At 45.0% G+C, this 13,373-nt stretch overlaps 1 pseudogene; it reads right to left on the bottom strand.

Moving 5' to 3' along the window:
- Window positions 1-542: 542 nt before the first annotated feature.
- On the bottom strand, window positions 543-1,231 carry LOC147124405 (uncharacterized; annotated as a pseudogene).
- Window positions 1,232-13,373: the final 12,142 nt, after the last annotated feature.

Raw genomic sequence — 13,373 nt, 5'->3', positions numbered from 1 at the left:
CTCTGACACTCGCCTTGAAGTCTTGGATTGGACTGCCTGTTTCGCTGAACACCTTCGGATACTGCTTGATGACATCATCTTTCGATGCAAATTTTGCTTCCACGTGAAAAATCTCATTCTAATCCAGCTTCAGTGATCCCAACCAATTTCTACCTATCAAGGTAGGCTTGTCTCCTGCCACTACTATGAGAGGCAAGCTCTGACACTGATCCTTGTATTTCACTGGTATGGTGACACTTCCTACTACAGGGATTTGCTCTCCTGAGTAGCCTCGCAGCTCTACCTTCGATTTCTGTAGTCGATAATCATGCAACTTGTCGCGATATAATAATTCTGGTATGACGCTCACAGATGCACCAGTGTCGATTTCCATGGGTATCCTGGTTCCTGCGACATCTACTTGGATGATGATACCTCGTGAATCACTGTTAGATACCTTCGTGCTCCTGATGACGTGAATCTCCAGAAATTCCTCATCCTGCTGCTTCTCTTCAATGGTATGTAGTGTCTGGTGATTTCTACTTCTAGCATTGCCAGTCGGTTTACTCTTCTGTCAGCACGCCTTCGCAAGATGCCCAGTTTTCTTGCAGTAGAAACACTCTGCCTTCACATATGGACAGCTTTGAGTGATGTGTTGTCCCAGGCACCAACAGCATAATTTCAATGCACGGTTATCTTGGCCAGTTGCTGAGGCCTTGGGGCCCAACTGCCTTTTACTTTTAGCCTGCAGCCGATTCACCTCAGTTGTCTGACGACTGGAAATGGCGTGGAACTCTCGGGAGTATCGGTCTGCCATATCCATCGACATAGCGGTCTGACAAGCTAAGTCAAAAGTCAAATTAGGGGTTGTCAACAATTTACTTCTGATATGTTCATTTTTCAACCCACAAACAAAGCAGTCACGCAAAGCTCGGTCCTGAAAGTTTCTGAAATTACAGTGATTGGATAGAGTGTACTCACTGATACCCTCATCATTTAATTAATCACGTGTTCCAAAATGATAACTTTCAACAATTTCCAGGGGTTCAGGACTGTGATACTGTTCTAACTTGGTTAGGATCTCCTTCAGTGGTGTGTCCTTTGGCTTGGCAGGAACAAGCACATTTTTCAGGGTTTCATACACCTTGGGGCCTGCTTCAGTCAAAAAAATAGCCCGTTTCATTTCTAAAACCGCCTGGTTATGGTTTACATCATCGTGGACTTCGATGATAATATTCGCGGTGAAAAACATTTCTAGTCACTCCACATACACTCCGAAAGACACTCGGTCATGATGGAACTTACCCAAGTGGCCTATTATTCCCATTGGCGCGGCCATCTGGACTCTAGCAACTTCGACATTGGCTCAAAATTTACCTTGGATTTTTAAGTTTTTCTGCAAAACGAAGAACCTCTAACAGTCCCTCCGTCGGTTGGCAGGAATCCGCAATCATATCCACTCACCAACTCTGTGATATCTTGGGACTCAGCATATCTATACAACAGCATATCATGGCTTCTGGTAAGAACTGTACTGCACGTAGCTTTATTATTATATACATCAGTAGTCTACCAGGTGGCTCTATTACACTCAAGTCCCTGGAGTGGAACTTGAACCAACAACATTTTGACTGAGGCAAGAGCGCTACAAGCTGAGCCATGGCTGACACTGTCAATCTCACTTTCTCATGCTCTCAGTCTCTCACTTCCTCACTCGGTCTTTTTCTTAATCTTCCAATAATCACACTTTTCATTCTTTCTCACTCTCATGCTCAACCACGCTTTTCGCAATGGAAACGAAAATCAGGAGACATGTATTACAGGCGGCCGATCCAATATCGCCCATTTTAAACTTTCGGCAAGAATTAAAATGAACCCAACTATTTGAAACTCTCATTTCTCTCTCACAAGCTCATATTCGCTCACACACTCACTCAATGTCATCCATGCTCATTCACAATCTCTGTAACTCAACTCCTTTATGTAAGGGAAGAGGGAACTTCACCCTACTATAACCTCAGGCAATCTCTCTCTCCCCCATTCTTTCTTCCCCCACTCATGCTCTCTCACTCTCTCCCGACTCTCTCTCTCTCACTCCCTCTGCTCTCTCTCTTACTCCCTCCACTCTCTCTCACTCCCTCCACTCTCTTGCTCGCTCCCTCCCTCCACTCTCTCTCTCTCCCCCACCCTGTCTCCCCCACTCTCTCTCTCTCTATTGCATAGTTTGCACAGGCCTAACACCACCCCCGAGGAATAGACAGTAATAGTCCAAACTAAAAAAATAGTGAGGCATTGATAATGAAAGTTCAAGCAGGTTATTTAATTTGGATTTGTTAACATGGAGCTAGAGGACGGGTGTCCCCCACACACAGGAAAGTAGTGAATATGTGGAAAAGTCTACCAGCACAATCTGTTAGTGATGGATTGATTAATTCTTGTAAAAAGCAGAGCTAGATAAATACCAGTTTTAGAATAAGATTGTAGGTTGTAGTAATAAGTATAGCCAGAGATGTTTAAACATTCTATGCTGATTCCCCTACTGCTGGGCATATGAAAATGTCATTTGTCAAAAGGAACTGCCCAGGTGTTAAATATTTTGGAATGAGGATTCAATTGGTTACTCCAAATTAGCTCAGCCAGATAGACCAGGAAGGTCTCAGATTTGAGTCATCATCTATTTTGAGGTACCTGATCTCAGTCAAGGCACAAGTAGAGGCAATACAGTTAGTGTCAATGCCCTTGGGTTGGGAAAGAAATATCACCCAAGGATTTTGCTCCTGATTGTGTTCTTGCAGACCCTGCTGGAAATGTACTTACGCAGAGGTTGGTGACCACAGGATTGGGCTTGGATGTGATGTACCATTAATAGAGTAGTCTGCCAACAGTCATTGGCCAGGCTCACCATGACTTATCGTCACTTGGGCAAGGTACTGGAGGGTAACAACCAGCTACAGAGCTGTACATCAGGAAGTGTCACCACCTTCAGGAGGGGAGGAAACGTGAGAATATAGAAAGGGGGGAAAAGCAAAAGATATTCTAAAGTTCCATTCCATTACCTTTGGGGACGAGGCAGAATTTAACTCAATTTAGAATATAAATAGCGGGATAGAGATTGGAAAATAAACTTTTTTGAGCTAGTTCACTTTAAATCTCCTATGACATGGTTTCTGGTTGGTTCCTGAATGACCACAGATATTGTAAATAGGATGCAAACCACAGTCTGTACAAATGCAAAAAAGGGAAACAGTCTAAAATGGTGCCAACAGCTTTGCATTTCAATCAAACTTAACATGATAGAGAAGTGCAAACAGATGGCTAAGTTACTGCTGTATAAAAACATTACCATTTTCAATAGCAATTAAGCCATATTTTAACCCCGGCACTGCTGCTGATGTGGGGGAGGAAGAGACCTTTGATTTTTATTTAGCATTGCTCAAATAAAAAGAGATTGAAAAATTGTCATGGATATAAATTCAGTACAGCAGTACAGATGCATCTCTAACCTGTATGGCATGGGGCCCACAACACTGGGAAATATGCCACTAGACGCATTCTTTGATTAAATCTTATCAAATTTGATTGCAAAACCCTGTTGTCTAACACAATCAAAAGCCATACATTCATCATTGTTTCCTTTTGATTGAGACTTCTCATCTGGAACCATTCTTTCCTGTTGCTGTCTCTGCCACTTTCACTTCAAATGTTCTCTCAAAATTAGCATTGTGCGCCTAATATATTTATTTTAAAGTTCATCCTTTTGTTTTTTTGCTTGCCATATTTCTCCCTCCTGAAGACAATGATTCCTTGCTGAAAGAAGTTTCCATGGATGGCAGGGGCCCTTGTACCTCGCCCAAGTGGTCAATATTCACGTAGCAACCTTGACGGTAAGTGTTTGGCAACAATTTGACTGCTAGGGGCGTCACAAGCTGATCTTATCCTGACCAGAAATCTACACATGCTCTTTCAAAGGGGATTGCTGGACAGCCATCTGTCAACCTTAGCCAATTTTTCGCTCCCCAATTCAGGATACTGAGGCCAATTCTAGCAGCCGCCCTATACCATCCCACCTGAGTTCAACTATCAGTGGAGATCATGTATCGAATATGGGATCTTCCAGGTCTGTATGGCTCAGCTACCACTGGATAAACTTGGTGAAGCATCAGCAGGACCCAGTCTTTGAAAGATTTATTAGAATGTAACAAATATTAGCAATTTCCAGGGGCAATAAATCAGCAGAAGTTGATAGAAAAAAATGAAATGTATATTAATCCTAATTCTTTGTAAGTGTTAGATTTTTTGAAGGGTCCTGAGAGCTGATCTCAGCCATGTTGCTATGGAGATGTCCCAAGTACAGGCCAAACACTTCCCTATTGGGGGAGGGAGAAGAGACATAAACCAGAGGGAGAACTGCTACTGACATGCTCTCAAAACTCTCCATATCGGCAGCTCGAAGCACCTCTGTGGAGGATCATCAACCTGCCCTCTGGGCCACAATGAATGCAGAGTTCAAGGAGAATATAATCTGATGAAAAGAAATGTCTCATACCCTCCCTTGACCTAGCCTCAACAGCATTTTTGGGAGAGTGTTCCAGATTTCCACTACCCTTTATGTGAAGACGTGCTTCCTGAAATCACCCCTTAACAGCCTAGCTCTAATTTTAAGGTTGTGCCCCCTTGGTCTGGACTTACCTCTCCCCAACCACCACCCCGAACCCGCAGAAGATACAATTTCTCTCTCTCTACCCTATCAAATCCTTTAATCATCTTTTAAACACCTCAATTAGATCACCCTTAGTCTTTATACTCAAGGGAATATAAGCCTCGTCCATGCAACCTGTCCTTATAATTTAACCCTCTAAGTCCCAATGTCATTCTGGTGACTCTGCGCTGCACCCGCTCCAAGGCCAATAAATCCTTCCTGAGGTGCGGTGCCCAGAACTGAATGCAGTCCTCTAAATGTGGTCTAACCACAGTTCTGTAAGGCTGTAACATAACTTCCGTCCCTTTGTATTCCAGCTCCTGTGAGATGAAAGCTAACATTCCATGAGCCTTTTTAATTTTTTGTACCTGTCTACTAGCTTTTAGTGATTTCTGTATATGGACCCCTAAATCTCTCTGCTCCTCCACAGTTCCTAGCTTCTTACCATTTAGAAAACATTGTAGGGTAGAAATTATTTTCCTTTGAATTGGGCGAATGCTCAGTTCCCAGGTGCAGTGAAGATGAAGCAATTGGGGGGACCCATTACATTAGGTTACTGGACCCACAGTACGGTCCTGGAATTTCCTCAATATTCCCAACAATGCTTCAATAGGCCTGTACCTGGAGTAGCTGCAGGCCCAACGTAAGCATGGATATAAGATGGGAGAGCGTGTTCCTGACTTTCCATCTCACATTGCTACTTGTCTAAATGTTGAGTGCCCCAGCAAAGGGGCACCCGAAGAAACCAGACTCTGGGCCTTGTGCTGGGATCCCCATGGAAAGGAGGAGGTCCAGCAGCAGCCCAAGACCTGATGCTGCCAGCTGTGGGAGCACAGTTGCAGGCCTCTTGAGCATTTAGCTGTGCTCCTGTTTCTGCACAGGACCCCAGCATAAGGCCCTGCCAGGCCTGCACTGGAGTGTGCCCACACCATGGAAATGCTGGGAGAGTAAGAGCACTTGGAATGGTATCCTGACAGGCGCAGCATACTTGAGGTAGACGGCACCTGTCAGATGTCCAGTGACTGAAGAGGTAAATATATCTTTTAAGGAAGGAGTTAGCGCATCCAAATTTGCATTTTTTAATTAGTAAAATCAATGGCATTACAGGATATTATTCTAGTGAAAGGTATATTAGCGTCGCTTGCAGTGTAATACATATGCTTGCTCATCTTCTGGCAAACTTTTTAATTCATTATTTAACAGCAGGTGTCACTTTTATGCCACCTTAAATGTACAGATTTTTTTCCAGAGCATGTTGCTTATAGCTTTATAAACTGGGTGTGTTTTCTTTAAAAGCCTCCCTTGCTGCCAGTTAATTTCCTGAGTCTTAACATTTTATCTGGGGAATTCAATAATGTAATTGAAAAATTCTGGTGCAAGGCATAGATAATTGCATATTTTAAACGGTTAGATAGATATAGATCGTCATAAAGGCAATGTGTGGTTGCAGTGTTGGAGCCCCAATATGCTATTAAGTGGGTGGGGAGGGGGTGCATGCCAACTGTCTCCTTCCTACATGCTGAATTTTCAGTTTCAACTTTGTCACTGAGTAAAGGCCACGCACTTCACATTAAGGAAGAGACAGTCAGAGGGAGACACTTCCTGGGCCGCACTTGGGGATCTCCAGCAGGTAGCTTTGGAATAACGTTAGAGGGAATTTGGGAACCAGTTATCCACAATTATTGGAAAGACAATTTTCTTTTGAGGGTATTTTGAAAAAATGTTACTCGCAAAAGAAAATTTAAAAAGATGAGAAATAGTAAAATCTGGTGCAATTTTTTTTTCCTCAAGCAAAATGAACCAAAGAATTTGGGCACAAGTAAGTAGCATTCCCCAAGTGTTTGGTCCAGTAATATCTATCAGTGATAGCCTGGGTAAATCTATACTCAGGAGGGCTCCAGCATATATTAGTGAAACCTGGATAATGAATCAGGAAAGTTGAGAGTCTTTGTGCAAGGCATGCCTGGAGTAAAGTTAGAGAGTGTCTGGTACCTCACATTGTGAGGGAGCCCAGAGTATATATCTGCTTGGGGACAAGAAGCGTACTGAATGGTGGTTTAAAAAAACAATTTGAAGAAAACTTTAGGATATCATCCATTTGGGGCCAATGAGGTGCACAGCCCGAACGGATATTATTAACAAGAGGAATGATCATTTTTTATTGTTTAACAGGTAATACAGGTGTAAGAAGTCACACGACACCAGGTTATAGTCCAACAGCTTTATTTGAAATCACAAGCTTTCGGAGCGCTGCTCCTTCTTCAGGTGAAGTGGAGAAATGCATAAAGACACAGCTTATATAGTCAGAGGATCATGTCAGATGTTTACAGGTAACCTTTCCAACTGCCATTTATCACACCTCGGCAGAGAGATAATCACAGCAGTCAAAGGTGTGGATGGTGTCCAAACAGGTCAGTCAGGGAAACATTACATCAAAGAACAATGAGGTGGGGTCACAAGGGGTCAAATATTGCAGATGCTGGGGTCTGTATGAAAAACAAAAAAACAGACAAAAAACATTTTTTTTTTTTTTGGCTGGAAATCACAGCAGGTCCGGCCGCATCTGTGTAGAGAGAACAAGCCAATGTCGACTCGAGTCTGGGTGACCCTGCAACAGGTGGGGTTACATGTGGCGTGACATGAACCCAAGATCTTGGTTAAGGCCGTCCTCATGGGTGCGGAACTTGGCTATCAGTTTCTGCTCGACGATTTTGCGTTGTCGTGTGTCTCGAAGGCCACCTTGGAGAATGCTTACCCGAAGATCGGAGGCTGAATGTCCTTGACTGCTGAAGTGTTCCCCAACTGGGAGGGAACACTCCTGCCTGGTGATTGTTGCGCGGTGTCCGTTCATCCGTTGTCGCAGTGTCTGCATGGTCTCGCCGATGTACCATGCTCCGGGGCATCCTTTCCTGCAACGTATGAGGTAGACAATGTTGGCCGAGTCACATGAGTATGTACCATGTACCTGGTGGTTGGTGTCCTCACGTGTGATGATGGTATCTGTGTTGATGATCTGGCATGTCTTGCAGAGGTTGCTGTGGCAGGGTTGTGTGGTGTCGTGGTCGCTGTTCTCCTGAAAGCTGGGTAATTTGCTGCGAACGATGGTCTGTTTGAGGTTAGGCGGCTGTTTGAAAGCGAGTAGTGGAGGCGTGGGGATGGCCTTAGCGAGGTGTTCGTCGTCATCGATGACATGTTGAAGGCTGCGAAGAACATGGCGTAGTTTCTCCGCTCCGGGGAAGTACTGGACGACGAAGGGTACTCTGTTGGTTGTGTCCCGTGTTTGTCTTCTGAGGAGGTCTATGCGATTTTTTGCTGTGGCCCGTCGGAACTGTCGATCGACGAGTCGAGTGTCATATCCCGTTCTTACAAGGGCGTCTTTCAGTGTCTGTAGGTGTCCATCGCGTTCCTCCTCGTCTGAGCAGATCCTGTGTATTCGCAGGGCTTGTCCATAGGGGATGGCTTCTTTAACGTGGTTAGGGTGGAAGCTGGAGAAGTGAAGCATCGTGAGGTTGTCCGTGGGCTTGTGGTAGAGTGAAGTGCTGAGGTGTCCATCTTTGATGGAGATTCGTGTGTCCAGGAATGAGACTGATTCTGAGGAGTAGTCCATGGTGAGTTTGATGGTGGGATGGAACTTGTTGATGTTATCGTGTAGTCTTTTCAGTGATTCTTCGCCGTGGGTCCATAGGAAGAAAATGTCGTCGATGTATCTGGTGTATAGCGTTGGTTGGAGATCCTGTGCAGCGAAGAAGTCTTGCTCGAACTTGTGCATGAAGATGTTTGCGTATTGGGGTGCGAATTTGGTCGAGCAGAAACTGATAGCCAAGTTCCGCACCCATGAGGACGGCCTTAACCGAGATCTTGGGTTCATGTCATGCTACATGTAACCCCACCTGATGCAGGGTCACCCAGACTCGAGTCGACATTGGCTTGTTCTCTCTACACAGATGCGGCCGGACCTGCTGTGATTTCCAGCCAAAAAAAAAAAAAATGTTTTTTGTCTGTTTTTTTGTTTTTCATACAGACCCCAGCATCTGCAATATTTGACCCCTTGTGACCCCACCTCATTGTTCTTTGATGTAATGTTTCCCTGACTGACCTGTTTGGACACCATTCACACCTTTGACTGCTGTGATTATCTCTCTGCCGAGGTGTGATAAATGGCAGTTGGAAAGGTTACCTGTAAACATCTGACATGATTCTCTGACTATATAAGCTGTGTCTTTATGCATTTCTCCACTTCACCTGAAGAAGGAGCAGCGCTCCGAAAGCTTGTGATTTCAAATAAAGCTGTTGGACTATAACCTGGTGTCGTGTGATTTCTTACATTTGCCCACCCCAGTCCAACTCCGGCATCTCCACACCACAGGTAATACAGGGTATGCTTAGACCAGGAGGCAAAATGGTTGAGCTTGTATTATTTTGTGGACACAAAAAATATGTATAATGCAGGCTTCATAAGGCGCTTGACCAGAATGCTGACACACTCTTGTATCATCCAAGCAGGAAGAAGCTGGACCTGAGGTAGATAACTTGGTCCCCTGGTGGTTGAGTTGATAACTGCACTGCCCAATGTGATGCTGAGCTGTACAGATCAGAATAATCCCAGGTCAAATCCCCGATAAGCATCGAGTTACTGATCTCAGCTAGGTCAACAGTTGGGGTGCTAAAATTGGCTGTATTGCACCATGGCTATGGAGAGATCAGTGCTCCTGTTCCAAATCTTAAGGTAGTTGCCCTGCTGAAAAGTGTAATACAGGAAACTTTGCGATATCCAGCACCGACGGGACCGAGCTGCTGCCGATCTATCAAAACTTCCGGATAGACCAGCGCTAATGTTGAAGGATACAGAGGTTTTCATCTCCGTATCTGACAGCAAACAGTGTTGCTTAGCAACAGCTTGTAAACACTCGGCCCGTACCTTGGAAGCATCTCTGAAGCTGTTGCTAAGCTACAGAGACGCTTTCCAGAGCCTGACTTAAAAAAATGCTAGGAGAAGAAAAAAAACCTAACCAAAACGGCTGCTGATTTCTGCCGTTAGATCAAGGTTTCCGGACATACAACCTCTGGATAAACCAAAGTTTCCTGTATGTGGATTTCAGGCAAGGACAGAATTGAGTGATGCTTCCCATAGTCAAAGAAAGCACCAACAATCTGTCTCGACTTGCATATTTTGTTGTGTTATGTGTTCAGGATGAGAAAAGGTCATCAGGCCAGTACATTCTTGCCTCACTTCTTACTGGAGTCATCTCCATATCCCCATCCTTTCTTCCCAAACCTCCTGGGAGAGGCAATGAAGTAGAGACCTATAGCCATTCAGGAACAGCTGCCAGAAATCCACCCCCCTGAAACCCCAAATGCAAAATCTCAAAGTTTTCCAATATATATATATTTACAGTAGAAGTCTCTCCATCTAATTCCTCAATAAAAGCTCACAATCTAATGGTAAGCTATTCTTTGGTAGAATACTTTTGTATATATAGGGCTGGATTTTACCAACCTCGGCGGGTCCCGGCCTTGCTGCTGGCTCTAGCCCACTGTCTGAAATTATTTTCCTCTGATTGGGCTTGTTAAGCCTGCCCAGCGCGTTTGCCGGCCAATTGAAGGAAGCGAGTCTGATGACGTCATTTGATGATGCGTCATCAGTCAGTTTCCTTAAAGGGACCATGTCCACATTCATTTTGACATTTGTGCTGTCAGTGTTCTACAGCACTGAGGTTCTGGAAACACCAATAAGCACTGCACAAAGGTGCAGGGCTGCACCCAGACTCTCCCATGACTCCCTCCATATGCTTATGGAGGGAGTCCTAGCATGCAGGGAGCTTCTCTTCCCTTCCAATGGGCGGAGGACCAGGCTGCAGTGGCGCAAACCTTTCAATGATCTCAGTAGGTCACAAAATGTTACTGCCAAGCCACACTCAACCTTATTCTGCTGTGCCACTCATCACATCCCCAACACTCTGCCTTCCCTATCCTACCCTTGCACATCCTTACTCACACCAACTTACCTTGCACCTCCACCCATCCCTCTCTATCTACATTATCACTTCCGCATCTCACTAGCCACTCCTCACACTCACCCTCATCCTACTGCAAGCATACCAACTAACAACACACAAGGGTAGGCACTTGTGTGTTTTAGCCAATGTTCACGTGAAGTTTCTGTTAATGTGCTGTCAAACATTGAAATCTTTATTTTCAACACTTTGTATTCTTGGACAGATTGGTGTGAACCTTTGGAAGTGGCTTAGAGAGTTGCAGTGAATGATGAGACAAAACGATACCCCCCATAGTGCAAATGAGTGTGAAAAAAATGGCTTGGACATTGTAGGGATGCTTTATGGTGCTGGTGTGGGGTATTGCCAACCTGGGGCATCATGTGGCAGCCAGGGTGTATAGCATCAAGTGAAGTAAATCTGGCCATGGTGTGGCCATCCCTGGCTTCCCGGGCAGCAATGTGGTCGGATGCTGATGCCCTGGGCAGCATCAGTTGATTGCGGCGAAGGTTGGTGTTGTTGTTGGTGCTGCTGGTGTGCCTGATGCTGCTGGTGTTGGGGCTGATCTTGGTGGGACTCTGAGGACCAAGGTGAGACAGTATAAATTGTACCCATTCTGATGTAATAGAATGCAGGTGAGGCTGAGATGACAGAAGCAATCTGTCAATGGTGAGAGAGGTTGTTCCAATGAGGTGGCATTGAATAGAAAGTTTGCTCCAAACACTTGCAAGCTACATAAAGCTCAATCTGTCTTCCAAATGCAGTAAGCAACAGCTTCTGAGCTTGGAAAGTAAACAGCTGTGTGATGGGAGCTTTTATAGCACATTTGCAGCTGTCAAGTAATGAGATGATTCCATGGTCATACAACTCCCGACTTGCTCACCTGACGTGATCACCGAGTAGCATAGGCCCCATGGGCAACCTGGTAAACTCTGAAGGTGAGCTGAAAATAGTTCTTAATCCTCTGTTAACAAGGTCATAATGACTTGAATTGCCTCCCCCGCTGCGTGTCGAGTCTGCTCAGCGACCCGGCATTTGGGGTTGACAGCAGGGTCCCGACCTGTTGTCAAAAAAACATTTTCCCACCCGACCCACCAGCAAACGTGCCCGCTGACCCCCCAAAAATTTTCCCCATTGTGTTTGTTGTATTTGTTGCTATTCTGACAGCTAATGCAGTCTCAAACTCTTCTCTTGAGAATACCAAACCAACGTCCTGAGGATGTGAAAGGCACTAGATGAATGCAAGTTCTCCTTTTATATATTGCTGATAGCTAAGAGGCATGAATGAACCCATATCTACAGCAACTACAGGCCAGTCAGTTTAATCTCTGTAGTGGGGAAGCTTTTAGAAACAATAATCAGGGACAAAATTAACAGTCACTTGGACAAGTGTGGATTAATTAAGGAAAGCCAGCATGGTTTTTTGATGTGGTAACAGAGGTTTGATGAGGGCAATGTGGTTGACGTGGTGTACATGGATTTCCAAAAGGCGTTCGACAAAGTGCCATATAATAGGCTTGCCAGCAAAGTTGAAGCCCAGGGAATAAAAGGGACAGTGGCAGCATGGATATAAAATTGGCTAAGTGACAGGAAACAGAGAGTAGTGGTGAACGGTTGTTTTTCGTACTGGACAAGGATATACAGTGGTGGTCCCCAGGGGTCGGTACTAGGGCCACTGCTTTTCTTGATATATATTAATGACTTGGCTGTGGGTGTACAGGGCACAATTGCAAAATTTGCAGATGACACAAAAAATTGGAAGTATAGTGAACAGTGAGGAGGATAGTGATAGACTTCAAGAAGACATAGACAGGCTGGTGGAATGGGCGGACACGTGGCTGATGAAATTTAATGCAGAAAAGTGCAAAGTGATACATAGAGTCATAGAGTCATAGATTTATACAGCACAGAAAGAGGCCTTTCAGCCCATTGTGTCCGCGCCGGACATCAAGCCCTATCTATTCTAATCCCATTTTCCAGCACTTGGCCCGTAGCCTTGTATGCTATGGCGTTTCAAGTGCTCATCTAAATGCTTCTTGAATGTTGTGAGGGTTCCTGCCTCTACCACCTTTTCAGGCAGTGAGTTCCAGATTCCAACCACCCTCTGGGTGAAAAAGTTTTTCCTCAAATCCCCTCTAAACCTCCTGCCCCTTACCTTGAAACCATGCCCCCTGGTTATTGACCCCTCTACTAAGGGGAAAAGCTCCTTTCTATCTACCCTATCTATGCCCCTCATAATTTTGTACACCTCAATCAGGTCCCCCCTCAGCCTTCTCTGCTTTAAGGAAAACAACCCCAGCCTGTCCAGTCTCTCTTCATAGCTGAAGCACTCCAGCCCAGGTAACATCCTGGTAAATCTCCTCTGCACCCTCTCCAATGCAATCACATCCTTCCTATAGTGTGGCGACCAGAACTGCACACAGTATTCCAGCTGTGGCCTAACTAGCGTTTTGTACAGCTCCATCATAACCTCCCTGCTCTTATATTCTATGCCTCAGCTAATGAAGGCAAGTATCCCATATGCCTTCTTAACCACCTTATCTACCTGTCCTGCTGCCTTCAGGGATCTATGTACATGCACACCAAGGTCCCTCTGATCCTCTGTCCTTCCTAGGGTCCTACCATTCATTGTGTATTCCATTGCCTTGTTAGTCCTCCCAAAATGCATCACCTCACATTTTTCAGGGTTAAGTTCCATTTGC

This window comes from Somniosus microcephalus, chromosome 1 (assembly GCF_052327205.1).
Source record: "Somniosus microcephalus isolate GS21.2 chromosome 1, FLI_Smic_1.0, whole genome shotgun sequence".
NCBI classification, from domain to species: Eukaryota; Metazoa; Chordata; class Chondrichthyes; order Squaliformes; family Somniosidae; genus Somniosus; species Somniosus microcephalus.
This window is presented reverse-complemented; position numbering and strand designations above follow the sequence as displayed.